The sequence below is a fragment of the Struthio camelus genome, chromosome 10 (assembly GCF_040807025.1).
Source record: "Struthio camelus isolate bStrCam1 chromosome 10, bStrCam1.hap1, whole genome shotgun sequence".
NCBI lineage: Eukaryota > Metazoa > Chordata > Aves > Struthioniformes > Struthionidae > Struthio > Struthio camelus.
The window spans coordinates 8,454,614-8,469,812 of record NC_090951.1 but is presented as its reverse complement, the minus strand read 5'-3'; the positions used below and the strand labels follow the sequence as shown (position 1 = coordinate 8,469,812).

The 15,199-nt window shown below is 38.6% G+C and overlaps 1 long non-coding RNA gene across 1 annotated transcript in view; it reads left to right on the top strand.

The window, feature by feature from the left end:
• The first annotated feature begins 1,122 nt into the window (after positions 1 to 1,122).
• Positions 1,123 to 15,199, top strand: part of LOC138068501 (uncharacterized) — a 107,592-nt gene continuing 93,515 nt past the window's right edge. Inside the window, exons 1-2 of the long non-coding RNA XR_011143333.1 lie at positions 1,123 to 1,244; positions 2,953 to 3,009. This is a non-coding gene — a long non-coding RNA (uncharacterized lncRNA). The remainder of the gene's footprint in view (positions 1,245 to 2,952; positions 3,010 to 15,199) is intronic.

Genomic DNA, 15,199 nt, shown 5'->3' with positions numbered 1-15,199 from the left:
TTGTCATCGGGTACTGTTGTGGAATATGCTGGAGCTAAACAGACACACAGGGAATCGTTAGTCTGAACAGTTATTTGACCTCTACATATGATTTAGACCTCTTTCATAACATTATGCACATGCTTCAATGTATCTACATGTAAAATGCTATTACAATTAATCACCAGGAGCTAGTTGGTTGAGGAAATCAGTGAAAGAACATTTACTCCATGTCTTATAATTGGTTGAATCTGTTTCTTATTAATCAAACTCCATTTAGCATTTAAGTATTCTTAAATTAAAAGCTCGCTGCCCGTTTTGCTTCCCAGTTCACATTTCTCTTTCACAGGGAAAGCTTTTCTCAGTCATCTCTAGTCTAAGGACAAGTTACGATCAAAAATGAACAATATCATCCAAAGAATTGTAAACCTCTTGCTGTACTTAAGGGCCTTAGGGCCAAACTCAAAGAAAAAACATAGACTCACAACATGGGACTCAAGCACCTAAATTCCCCATGAGTCCAAAGTCAGGATCCTGACAAGCTTGCTCACCTGCCAGCTGATCCTGCAGGTGGCTGAACTCCAAAATGCTTACTTCTTTACTTAAACTTCCCTGAGCAAAGCTGCACCTTAACTCAGACCGGTTTTGAGAGGACTGAGTAAGTCAACACTCACCTCTAAACCAAGCCTAAACAGGAGGTAGGAGCCGGGAGTTGACAAAACCCTGATCAGCAGATGCTCTTGTAGGGAATATGGTATTATGGTGCCTGCTCAAACCCACAGAAGTCCATCCCTGAGGAGATGGGCTTACTTAGCCTATATTTTTCTATCTTCCTCATTGAATTCTGCCAAAGATAACTCAGTATGCGCTGGTCAGGAAAGAGGGGCCCTGACACCACAACCGAACAGGCCGGTACTTCAGGAAGAAGCAGGAAGCTTAGCTTTTGTCTATGCACAATAACTAACAAAGGGTAGAAACCGCGCAGGCCTCCACACCACTCACCTCCTGCGTTTCCGCTTTCTGGTACCGTTATGGCGGGTCGCTTTCCCACACGGCGGCCCAGCACCGGCAGCAAGGCGGGCGGGCGGGCAGCGCCGCGGGCGCGAGGCCGCGCGGACACCTGGCCCTCGCCGCCATTTTGTGGCAAGGGCGGCGGCCGCCCCTGCCGCTTTAAGGAACAGCCCGCCCGTGGGGGCGGGCTTCTGGTTTTGCTTTGTTTTTAGAGAGAAACGGAGGCGCTCCCTCAGGAGGTGAGCGGGAGCAAGGTGAGCCCCATGCCTACCAATCGAAGGGTTTTTTTTTTTTTTTTCCCTCTTCCTCCTCAGCTGAACTTCTAAGTCCTGTATGGCGATGGAGGGCGAAGGCTGGTCAGAAGGGCGGGAGGCTCCGGGCCGCGCTGGCGCCGTGTGGCGGCGGCAGGCCAGGCAGGACCCGAGGCAGGTGGGTAGGCCGGTCGGTAGCCTGGCCGCCCCCTGCTGCTGATGGCGACCGGGGCAGCTTGCAGGGGGAGGGAGGGACGGAGCCGTTCCCGCCGCCCCTGGGGGCTCTGCGCGCTCCAGCCGGAGCGCCGCTCTGAGGCCGGGCCAGAAGGACAGAGCAGTCTGTAGGGATGCACAAGTAAAAGTTTGTTTTCAGAGCTTTCGATGTAATATCTCAGCAGTTCTGAGTTTTCCTTTTAGACTGTAGGGTTTTTTTTTCCCCCCCTAGCTTTATTTCTGTGTTCTAAGGAGACTTGACTTCAGAGTTTGCAGGTCCGATCTGCCCCTTTCAGGAAAGGGGCTCCTTTAGCCAACCCAGGTTCCCGCTTCGCTAGCTCAGAGCTGCTCCCCCGTTCCTCATAACAGCAAATCTTTATAGAAAGATAAATTGCCAGATTCCCCTCATGCCATGCGTAGATAACAAGTGCAGATGCCACCTAATATAAGGTTCTCAATTCAACTCCCAGGGCAAAGAGCTTAATGTTTAAGTGATACGGGCCTACTAAATTGAACCTAGCAATTGCTTTCTGTATACAGGGCTTTGGAGAGGTACGATGATTGCCATCTTTGAAAGCTTAAAAACAGTTAACATAAAATCACTAGGTAGTGAAAAATAAGAAACCATCAGGTTCCATATGGTTTTTTATCCTTCACTCTGCTGAAAAATCTGGCTATAGCGTGTGGGGAGAGAGTGCCGAACAGCTTGAGAGGTTAGAGTGTGATTAATGGGATGATGTGTGGATACCACACGGTAATCCCCCTACATTATGTCCAATTCAATTTGGCCTATATCAGGCCAGAAGAATAACATTATCACAATCCACTATTCCCTTTTAGTGTAATTCTCCTGAAAGTAGGTTTAGTAGGGAGAAATAGTTTCAATAACAAATAGAAATCAGTTAAAATAAAAGAAACCCAAGCCCCAAAAATAAGTAATTGTGAATTACTTATTTGTGAGTTAAGCTATTATTTTCAGGCACAAAGTTGCATTAAGGACAACTCAAACTTGGAAATTACAAAATGATAGCAGGCAGGCCATTAACAATTTTCCCTCTTAGAGAATTTACAGAGGAAATGGGAAAGAGAAGTCTACATGCATAATAGAGTCAAAAACTCAACTGATTAGTTTTTTTTTTTAAAAATATTGGTCATGCAAAAAGGTATTTGAAGGGCTTAAGAAGAAACAACGTTTCCGGGTGACAAAAAAAAAGTATACAGTTAGTTTTTTTTTTTTTTTTAAAGACAGACTCTGTTTTTCTTTCGACCTTGTTTTGTCTGTGAACCGTGTTAATCAGAATGCTGGTAATGGAGCCTTGTATATGCATTTTAAAGGAGATAGCAAGAAAATGTCTTTGGCCACTGAGTAATCATATTATAGGGTAGAATTAATTCACTTGAAGAAGCATCCTGTGCATCTAAGGCCGTGGAGGTCAAACTTTACTCGCAATATATTTTACTACTATTTAAGAATCTTTATCTCTGAAATCATTCACAGAAAAGAAAATACATGGTCATGGACTGTCTTGACACCTGCAAGAACATGATATTTAAGGTGCGTGATACTTCTCCCAGGAGATGCTGAATACTGGTAAATACAATTCAGTAAGTAACAGCCATGTATTCTAACCGTATGTCGAAGAAACAGAAGCTAGGTAGGAAGAGATGTAAAAAAATCTCTTCATGGACTTACTCAGTCTTTTGTTCCCTTTTTTTATTTTATTTTTTATTTTTTTTTAACTTGAGAGGACTTGAACTTAAAGAGGTGGGTAAGTGCTTTTTTTGATCCAGACTCAAGTTATGATATATTTCTTTGTTATGAACAAAACTAATTTCTGCTCTACAGTCAACTGCCACATTTTTCCTTCTGCTGCAAAATGTCTCTCCAAAGTTCAGTTTTCCTTATTTCTTTTAATTCCTTTTTGTATCTTTCTTCTAATCACCTTTCAGTTTATGACCCGCAAAGAATGTGAGAGTAACTTGCAAGCATTCAACTGTCTGGTTAATGAGTGTAAGATGTGGAGATTCGTTTGTCATTTTAGCGTTTGCTCCCTTTAGTGAGTTGTACTTCAATTTTTCACAATCTCTGTGTGTGCTATTGATACCTTTTCTAAGGCCTAATCTTTTCCATTTAAAAAGAGCTTGAACAATAGTAAATCCAGATGTCAGAGGCTTAAAACCATCACCTCTCATTCTGCTTTTTAAGAAGTGGATCTGACAGTGGCAAATGCAAACTCTGTTTCCTAAGAACCACTGAACAAGTCTGACCTCCTTAGACCTTTAAAAAAATGTAAATTTGCTTGCTACTTTTATGAGACTGTTGGCTTGTAAAATGAGTGCAACTATTCCTGAGAATGTTCTGGTAATATGCCAGAATTATGTTTTTTTAAATTATTTTTTATCCTCCGTGAAGATAGCTGTAGAGCTCCTCAGAGCCATTTGAAGTTATATATCTGCAAGCTCTTCGTTCTTTGGCCAAAATGTAAATGCACTTTTATGTATTTATGTTACCTATTGGTGTGGATCAACTTTCTACTTGGATCTATTAGTTGTCCATTAAAAACAAAGCATCTATACAATGAAGATTAAGTATCTAGTGCCAAACATTGGAATGGTGAATTTCTGCATGTAAGTCACAACCTTGACGTAAGGAACTAGTATGCACTTGCCCAATTTGCGTGCATCCTGTTTGTGCATATTGAAGACTGAATTTACAGGCAGTGTTCTTTCTGCTCTGGAACAGAATTGGTTGGGAGCAAAGAAAGGAAAAGGGAATTGGGAAATGACATGAGGAAACAAGACTGTAGATGGCATTTTTCTGAGATCGCATTTTTTTATGAGATCGTTGTTAGCTCTATGTGTGCCTCAGAAATATCACTACATAAATAAATGCACACTCGCAAGAAGGGCAAGATTTCCGTAGTATTTTATGAACCAGAATCAGTAATCTAATTTGTGGGTCTAACAGGCCTTTGTCTGAACCATTATGAACTCTGCTCATTGAGGAACTTTTCACAAATGCTGCCAAAATTGGTTCTGCCTTTGAATACAGTATCTTTAATTATTGCTACTAGTTAGCAAGCTGCAAGTTCCTCTTTCAAGAGTGGATAGTGTGAGCTGACATGTACTCCTTCAGCACACACAAAATAGGTGTATCTGACCTTGTCAGAACACCATGTTATTATCGTCACGGCAAAGCTTCGGGTGGACTACGGAGAAACTGCATGAACCCCTCTTGGGATGAGAGTGCGTGTTGTCAGTGCTCAAATTTTTGTGCAGGTTACATGTGTGTTATTAAGGGTAAAGCTTCTACAGAAAATGTACCTTACTCATAGGAACAGTTAGTAAGCCAGGATCTGTTGCAGCAGGTACACCTGCAGAGAAATAGAGGCACAGCTAATGCTATACTATATGTAATGGATACATATTATGCATCTGTTAATAAATGGGTTGGTACTGCTACAGTACCTTTAAGGTTATGTTCCTGGTACCTCAAGGTTCCCATTTACATAAACCTTTTACTACTGGGATCTGCACATGAAAAGCACTAGATTTGCATTTTCTGTTCTGAAGAAGAACACTTTTTTTCAGTATTCCCTACCAAACAGAATAACAAAATATTTTGCTCAACCTAACATTTTGTACATGATCAAAATATTATATATAATATATAAAGCTTTGATGTTTGCATTGTAAATATATTTCAGGTATAAGTAAACATATCTTTAAATAATATCAATGAAATAGAAATACTAATTTATTTTTAAATGAAAAGCAAAATATTTTAAAAGAAGATTGAAATTTTTTTTTGTTTCATTTTTGTCCTGAAAATGCATATTTTGAAACTGGCATATTGGAACATGCATTTTGCTTTCAACAAATTGTCCTTATGGATGTGTGTATGTTTACAAGATTTGTGATCAGCTTTAGTCTGATGCAAAATTTCATGCTTATTAAACCAGTGTTCCCTTTACTCTGCAGGTCAGTTTTATAAGATATAATCCTCTCTGTGTCTTAGTTAGCAAAGAGCGTCCTTGATCAAAGTTAGCTCAGAGCGCTGGGAGGAACTACATTGAAAGAAGAAGAGATTATAGTCCAGAGTTAACGATAATTTGCCTTTTTCTGAATTAACCTTCTAAAAGCTATCTGGTTACATGTATCAGTAATTTTTAGCTATATTACTGGAAACCAGATACTTTTTTGGCTCTTGTATGGTGCAATATTTTTTTCCTTGAGTTTGTTGGAGTCATTGTTTAAGTATACAAACAACACATTAATAATGTCTTACAACCAGATTTAGTGGAAACTTGGTGTGATGTACTAGCCCATGCTTAACAGTATGTCTAATTTTTGTAATCTAGACATCTAAAATGACGTTTACAATTGATTGGATTTAGGAATTGATAGAATTAGATATTTATACTAAAACAGTTGTCATTAATTCTGTATGAATATTGTATACAAGTTAGTGATGGTGAATTGGCTCTAGTGCACTGCTTGCTTTTTGAAAAAAAAGTTTTATAAACTGACTGATATCATCCTGTAGATGGTAATTAATGGAGGAAGTAAAACTATTTATGCGGTAAACAGATGGTGAAAAATATTTTACGTTGCGATATACTCCTCTTGACACATTAGGTTATTGTCATATGATTGGAAATGATCAGTTACACAGTTTGTAAACGTTTAGCTGAGCTAGAGTTGGCTATGTGTGCAATCTTAATCCAACCCCAGATTCATACTAATATGTGGAGTTTTAAATGATAACTCTGTTAGTTTAGAGTGCCTATGACCTTGTTTGTAGCCCTCATGTTTTCCAGTTCTGGGTAGTTCCCTGCCTCAGCTGCGTAGATGAGATCCTCTCCATCCCTCAGGTTCTCTCCCAGAAATACTCCTCCTGCAGCAATTCTGGGAAACCATCAGAGTTTTCTGGAAGCTCATTCCCAAAAGTGTGTCTATCAGAACAAGGCAATGTTAATATGAAAGCCTGTTACCAAGCTAATAGGTTAAGTGGGTAGATGGGCAACAACAGTATCTGCAGGCTCCTGAACATCCTGTATTCGGTGGATCATTCTGTGCTAAATTTAAGGATCTTGGGAAAGCAGCATGAGAAGTTGTTTTGCACATAAGGCATGCAGCACTGTTCTGGGTGTTGTTTCATTGCAGTGTCGCAAGTTGGTTAAATAATGCTAGTCATCACTAATCACTTTTCAACAGGAATTACCCGAAAGCTTTCATTTTAACTTGAGTATCAGAATAACAGTAACTCCTTTCATATTCTCATACTTTCAAGCTCCTCTACCACTAGCACTAGGTGGAACCAAGTGGCACCAGGAGCCAGGAACTTCCTGAATTCCTCTGGAAAATGGGAGACTTGGATTCAGCTCCCTGCTGTAGACTGGGTCTTCTTACTAGACCCTTCTCTAGACTGACAGCTACTGATTAAGATATTTTTTGAAAACCAGCCAGTCAAAATCATGGAGAGGTAAGATGAAAAATAATACAAAGCTATGGTCCTAAAAGGCAGTTAGAGTTAAAAACCACAGAAGCCATTAGTCCGTGTTTTCAGCAATATTCAGAAAGAAAAATAAAATGTCGGTTAATACAGTCATTCATTTCCCTATGCTGATAATAATGTTTTAATTTTAGCATAATGTATTTTCATGCCATAACAGCTTATTGGAGAGTGTTACAGAACATAATACTTTGGTATTTTTTGAAGGAAATGACTAATCTTATCATTTGTAGTATTTTGCAAGGTTTCACTGCTTAAAACTTGCTTATTGGGCATAAACTAACTCTAAACTTTATGTGAAAGCTATCAATAGTAAGAGTTCAGTTCATTCTTTCTAGATGTCATTTAATGAGCTTTGCTAGATACAATTTTCTGATTAAAATAAAGCTGATTAAAAAGTAAATTAAAAGTAAACTCTCAATGATTGTTTTATATTGTAATGTTTTTAATCAGGGAAGTCATATCAGTTGGAAATATGTTTGCATTACACTATCATGTCTGCCACGATGCTGGTGTATTTCTGAGTGCGTGCACCACCGAGGACTTTGGTTGTTCTGCAGAACTGCTGAAGTTGGATTATGATAATGGCAATCACACATGAGCATTATTAAACAAACAGCCTGATTCAAATTATATGTTTTATTTTTATGCTGGGGAATGAATGTTCCTTATCAGCAGGGTTCCTGGTGCTTTCATTGTTCTCTGATTTCAGAGAATGATATCAAAGTTGTTATTTAATATTTTTAAAACCTTAGGTTTCGGGAAGGTAAATTACCTTTACTCTCCATAGACTATCATTTAAAGCGTATAATTTGTTTGTCTTTTTTTACCGTAAAAATAACTGAAACAGCTGCACTCTTGTTCGTGGCTCTGTTTTCTCTAAATCACTCTCAATAATTTAAGAGAGCCCACACTGTGAGAAAACCTTGCATGTCAGTATTAATTGTTCCTTTGCCAGTCACTGTGAGTTAGAGAGCTGCTTGTTGTACGGCAGGACCCGTTTATCTATAACGTGTGACTGCGCACACTGAAATCATGTTAAGTGTTGATTTGACCAAACTAAACTTGTGTCAGAAAGTGTGCAAATGTGCCTCAGTTATGAGGAGTCAGTAGGAATCCACGTATTTCAAAAGCTAGTCATTTTCTGTCTTCCTGTAATGTAATGATAGCTCCATGTGTACAGCCAGCTTCTCAGCTAGTATCTTAAATCATTTTCGTTCTCTTAGCTTCATTGAAACTATATCAGTTTACACCACGTAAGGATTTGGTCTTACTGCTTGTTAGAATAAGACCTGCTGAAAAACAGAGCTGAAATAAATTATGTTTTTAAAGGGATGTTTCTCTAAGTGCTTGAACTACCCTTAGGGGTTACTAGAGCAAGCAAACAAAAAACATCACAGAATCTAGCATGGAAATAAAAATCAAACTCCTTTTAGGTCTTCTAGACAACAACAGCTCGATGTAATATCAGAGCACCTGATCTAATCATCCCATTCTGCTTGTCTGCATCTTTCTCAGTTTGATTTCTTGAGCACATCTACTTCCTCCAGATCTTAATCTCTTGTGGCAGTGTCTCTCTCAGTGTTGGGACAAAAACTGAGACCACACAGACCTTGAAGGAGCATTGAGGAAGTACAGAGGTTCCTTTGAAAAGCTACTTTTGAATTTTTACTTTGCAATTCACAAAAGGTTGATCTTGCCTCCTTTATCCTAGCAGAAAGTCTGAAAGGAAAACACTCCCTTCCTCTTTATCTGCTGCCTGTCCCAGCCAAGCTGTGTTGGGGTTGCAGGGAAAGGTCTGCTCACCAGAATGCTAAAGCTGATGTAACAGACCAAATCTTCCATTTCAGAAGACTTCTCAGAATTTTCCTTTACCACCAAAGCAAATGTTAAGGTACGTTACATCTTGAATATTCATGCAGCAAGCATTAAAGACGCTGCCGCTCCCCTTCCCTGGCTTTGATTCACTGTAATCCTTAAATTAAGAAAAGGAGATGTCCCCGTGTCAGCCCTGTTCACTTTGGCCAACTAACTGGCCAAAGTCAGCTCATTTAAAACTCTTTTTTTTTTTTACAGAAGTCCTTAGCAAGCGTGTCTTATGGTCAAAGTGTAACCCTTTATATGTTGACAGCCAGCTCCCATGCTATGTCCTTGTTATGGAAGCAGAAGGAAAAGAGAAGGGGGAGGATTGGATTAATTTTTTTTCTTTTTTTTTTTTTCTCCCCTGTAAACTTCACTCTAGTAACATAGCACTGTACAGCATCAACAGTAATGTGGGTGGTAGCTGAGAGCTTGCATGTTCGGCTCAGGCAGTGACCGAGGAGCCAGGGTGAGTGAGGCTCAGAGGAGCTCTGAGACGCTAGACTTTTTTCTATGGTGATTTCCATTTTTCATTGTGTTTGACGTTTTTGAGGGTGAGGTTTGTTACAGCCTAGAAATTTGCAGCACAGGGCTAGAAAGATGAGATTTTACTGCAATATAGAAAAGACATTTTGAAGGACATGAGTGAAGAATTGAAACAGGCGGGTTTGGGAGCTTTTTGTTAGATAGTTGCAATAAATTATTCTTTTGTGATGTAGTCAAATGAAATATGTACATAGACTTCTTAGAACTTCCAAATATAAACAAATAATTAACTTTAACTTGGTATGAAAAAGCTGTCAGGATAGCTTTTGATGAGTACAATTGTACAATGCAACTACCAGACACTACTGAAGTTTCATATACATTTTTACCTTATTTTTCTAATTTGAAGTTTTGACTTCTCTGTCACTTCATGACAAATGGAAGTATTAAAAATAGGCTATGCTTTCTTGTAACTTTTTGTTTTTTTTAGTAAAGGAGCCGTACTGTCTTTGTGAATAACCTTTTTAGTGTAGGAAATATTTTCAGTGTTCAGAGGTAACAAAGAGAGTGTCATTCTCGTAGTTATGTACTGTTTACTACAATTATAGCCCTCAACCTGTAATTCAATCTGTGTGGGCAGACCGTACATCCATGTGAAACTCCATTGACTTAAGAGGTTTTGGTTGGTATAAAGACCAATTTGCATGTTTCAGATTATAAAGTCAGGCTAATGTGCATATCCCATAAGCATTTAAGGACACATTCATAAAGTGTGACATGCATAGAAATTGCATTAAAATGAGTAGTAAGTCCATGTTTATCAGCTGTATATTTGTTCAGCACATAGTGAAATCGTGGAACTCATTGCCACAGGTGGCTGGGGGGGCAGAGAGTATAAAAGAGGTCTAAAAAAGATTAGACAAATTCATAGAGGAAACGTCCATCAGGGCTATAAAGCCCCTGAATCAGGAAGCCCATTAACTGCTCATACTTGGAGGCTGGAAGGATATGCCTAGACAGGATTGGTCTATATTTGTCCTCTTTCTGAAATCCATTGTTGGCCTTGGGTACTTCCAGGCTTCAGCTACTGGGAAAGGAAAATTATCAGCTTTCCTGGAAGAAGAAGGTGGAGATACAGAAACTGAAAACAACTGGGGTAGGGAAGGGGAGCAAGACATGAATAAGGAATGGGTGCAGGTCAAAGGGCCTAAAATTTTAAGTGAAGGACCAGAAGGGAGCACAGTAGGAAGAGGATACTGGACAAGATGGCTGTTTAGTCTAGTCCTCTACCACTTTTTTACTGAAAGAGAGGTAAACAAAGAAACACGGGAGAAGCTTCCTTTATTAATGTTATTCTATATTTAGTTTAGAAAAAGCAGAATATATTTCAAATTGCTAATTTTTTTCAGGGCTCTCTCAAACTTCCTTAAAGGCAATAATAATTTTCTTGAAGTACTGCTAAAACCATAAGAGCTGAAAATAAGAGGCTATAACTTAGTAAGTACCACAGTCATCTGAGCAGCTATTTGAAATCAAAAGAGATGCTATGTATTATTTGTAGTAGTATTTCTACTTACCGTCTATTTGGAAGCGTCAATCAGAAATATGTGGTAAATAACAGAGTTTATGTGTACTTGTATTGTATATCTCACAAATCGAAGGTGCGTCTACATAATGGAAAAGCATTTATTGTTTAAAGTGTGAAGCAGGAGATACTAAAATAGTTTGTCTTTTATTTGTACTTGTATAATAACGAGTAGATGTTCTAAAGTAAAATCTGGATACCATGAGCCAAAACAGCTATTAGAAAGCATATAGGCATAGTTAATGTACAATTGGGGGATTATATATACCCATCAACAGCTTACTGGAGGCTGTCTGCAGAGTCTATAATTTTCTGAGGCTGAAATTCTAACTACATCATTCTTTATCATTTATCATTCTTTATCACGTAAAATGTGTGACTTGTACATTACTTGTTTAAGAATAACTGAGTCACTCCGTTAATGCACTACTGATATATAACTGTAGGTCAATCCAACAAATTAAAAATTACAATATATAACTACTTTCCTATTTTGTAAGTACCGTAAGTCACTGGTCATAGTTTTGTGTACTAAGATGCATTGTTAAGTTGGCAGAGTTTACATTATTGGTAAAGTAGGAAGGGAAGTTAAGCACAGAAATGGAAACGCTTTTTTTGAAACTGCAGAGCAAAGTAGAAGCAAAGCTGGAAATAGAATCTCAGAACTCCTGATTCAAAGTCAGATACTGTAAGGACTTGAACATACTTTCATCCAACCAAAGGCCTAAGACAAAGTTGGAATTGAAAAGGCTTTCTATTGGTTTCAATAAATTAGAGTTTAAATACCTTTTGAATTCTTTCTTATCTTTTTCCTGTTATTCCTTTTTTTCCCCCTCTATCTATTCTGACTCCTCTGAAAATGTAACAATTTTCAGAGTAACCTACAAGCTTTTTTTAATGACATTTCTGTTTTAACAAAAGTAAAGAATGACCCAATTCTGTATTTTTCAGGACTAATGACTACCTTCTTTTGATTATATTTAAAGTATTATCTCTGAAACCTCATGGAATGCTAGTCATGAGCAAAAAGATGAATATGGAATAGCTTAGATAAGATTCTTCCACTTCCTACCACCCACTCTTAATGCTGATGTTGATATTTTTGGAAACAACAGAACAGCAAATAATTACAATAGGGTGAAAAGTAATAAAACTACAAACCTAAGAATCAGTCCATAAGTAGCAGATTTTTGCCAGTCTTATTCTAATTAGTTTTACTAAACATATCAGAAACACTTGTTCCTCTGCATGGTACCATGAAACTGCTTGATTTCCCCTTACTGATTTTTTTTTTTATGTCATTTGTGGAAAATAGGTTAGCTGTGGGATGCCTATACTGAAGTACATAACTGATCTTCTGTAGTCACACAAATCTACGTTTTGTGTTGAAATTGGTACCGAGTAGCCTAGACTGTGTCATGAAGAAAATAAACTATTTTATATGTTTACTTATGCTTTCTTTTTCCTAATACAGTCGTCTACTTCAGAATATTGTTTATGATGCAGAGTGTCTTATTATATTCAGGATGTTAAAACCTTTACGCGTTCCCTAAACTCTCTTGTATTCAAGGCAATCATTTCACTAGAATGTAGGCACTTTTCATGGCAACTGTTTGGCCTCTGAAGATTTTATGAAGTGCAAGAAGTGTACTACTTTACTTCAGTTTTATAGAGTACATAAGCCCCTTTAAAATGAAATTGCTCAATAAACTAGACTAGTGCAAATTACAAGATCAATAAGGAGGACCATTAAAATCTATCAATCTCAGCTATTGGACAAGACAAAAAAAGGAGCAATTCCATGAATATTTGAAAGTAGCATTCTCGCTGCAGTAATAATGCATCACTTTCAGCCTTCATAAACATATAGCAAATACAGCTAAGAAGCGTTCTTTACTTTTAGACTCTTAATCCAGTAAACTAGTGACCAGCTTGCAGCGGGACTAGTGTAGTAATAGTGCTGATCGTAGAGACTTTGTGGTAGGGCTGTAAGCAGGCTAATATCTAGCAGATCCAAGATGGGGAAGAAAATGCTATAAATAGAAACAAGTCTCTAAGGGAGGGTCAAAGAAAAGATAATTAGGGAAATAAAATTTGAATATGCCTAGAAATTATAGTGATCCTGATGAGTCATTCGTGGTCTAAGCCAGCATACCCTCCCCCACAAAATCAGCATAGGAACTGAAATGTAAGAATTATTATATTGTGATACTTATATCCCATTATGATAGTGTCTGATATGTAAATTTGTGTAAAAATAAAGTTACCTAATAAGTCAGGCAAAAATGCAAATAAACACAGTCTCTTCCATAAAGAACCGATGTCCTAAAACAGGACCAGGCATAAAGGACAGAAGAACGGAGTGGCTTCATAGAGCTGCTCAGCAGAAAAGCATAGGTACAACCTAGGTTCTCTAACTCTCACGTGAGTAAGCAGTCCTATAGGCAGTCCTTCCGTAGTAAGCCCTAGCAAGACTGATGAAACAGCATGCTAGTGGGGAAGGATGTTTGATTGTAATTTATTAAGAAACAAAACAAAAAAACAGAGGATTGTACGTTTGTATCTCTCTGTATCAGCTGCTGATTTGAAGCTCCACTGGAGCTTAAGAAGGAACAAAGCTGTCTTAAACAGCTGCTTTTCAAACAGCTATTCTTTATACAACTTTACTTTATACAACTGCTTTTCATTTCCTGATCAGAGCTGAATTTTAAAGCTCTTAAAACGTCAACTTCCATCTGAAAGTGAAGGTAGGAGCAGCCAAGAAATTAAATGATTTACTACTAGTCCATTTTTATTAGCAGTATGCCTCCCCACTGGCGATGCAAGTTATGAGCCTGGAGCAATTCACTTTTATTCTGTAATGGGTTCCTTCCATGGCCTTCATGCAGAACAGCCAAGAGCAACAGAAGGAGCTTGTGCCTGACCTTTACTCTTAATAGGAAAGAGGTAAAGCTATAGCAGTGGTTTCTTGGAGCAGTTTTACAGCGTACCACGACGGCTCATTACATACGGCAGGCTGACCTATATATTGAATAGGTCAGCCTTTCAGGCAGCCAGTCTTCAGCCTTCTAAAATGTCCCATCAACCTCTCCCTGTCATCTCTTGTTCTGTGTTGTTTCTCAAGTTGTTTATACGTGTTTGCCGTAGACATGCTATGTAGCCAAGCATTCCATTGTAAACAACTTTCAGTGTCTTTTAGGTCTGCTCTACAGGCTTGTCACCCTAAATTTTCTCCCTTTTCTGGATTCACTTTCACCACCAATTGGGGAACAAGTTCTTCCTTCTTCTCAAAGGTACGGGGCTGCTTCCCTGAAACGCGTGCTAATACTGCAATAGCTGTTTCTCCGTTCTAGAGAGAAGGGACAGGACTAACCGAGGAAGCAAAGATAATACGTTCATGTGGCTGGTTGGTTTGTGGTAATATGCAAGGGGACAAAGAAGAAAAGAGGAGACGAGAGGCATTTTTCAGTCTCAATCAAAATAAAACCAAAGATTTTCAATTTTTCACATGACTTGATGAGCATTTGATGAAATTTTGGTGGTTGTTTTTCCCTGAGGTATAAAGCCTGTTGGAAAAACGTGATAGAACACAGACAGAGCTGGCAAATTAACACTGGCAGCTTTGGACCTCTCTGCTCCTGGACTGAATAAAGAAGCTTCCTCAGTTGTACTGCTCAGGTCTCAGGACTTTAAGCTTTGGGATCGAGAGGCCTGAAAACTGTTGCTTTGTCTAGAGATGCAAACCTGGCTGTCTCAGGATCCCATTAGCTGCATGGAGAAGTCTATCTTGTGGAGTCACCTCTCTTGGCGCAGTAAGAACCAGATCTTTGGCCATGGAAAAATAGTATAGGAATGTAGATTTTTTTTCCACCAAATTAAGAATGTTTCTAATTAAACATTTGATATTCAGTCCTAAAGAGAAAGGACAGGACTTACAGAGAAAGTAGAGGTCATTAATTCACTTGGCTGGAGCATATATGTGGGAGTGAGATGGGAAGGGGGAGAAGAGAGGTGTATGGTCTGTGTAAATTTAGTTTCATGAGAAACTTTTTCTGTATCTCTTCCAGGACATCTCGAAGCTGCATTCCTTGGAATGCTTTGGGATTTTTTTAGTAAGTGATTGTAATGCTGCTTGCACATCGCTGACTTCTATTGCTAAGCCTTTGTTCCCTGTTCCTCAAACAGTCAGACTGTATTGGTGCGACTGAAACTTTTGAGATATGGTAGTCACTGAAGTTGGATTAGACACATGCTAGTAGAGAGCCATCATGCTACACTGCTTTCCTGTTGAACAGACCT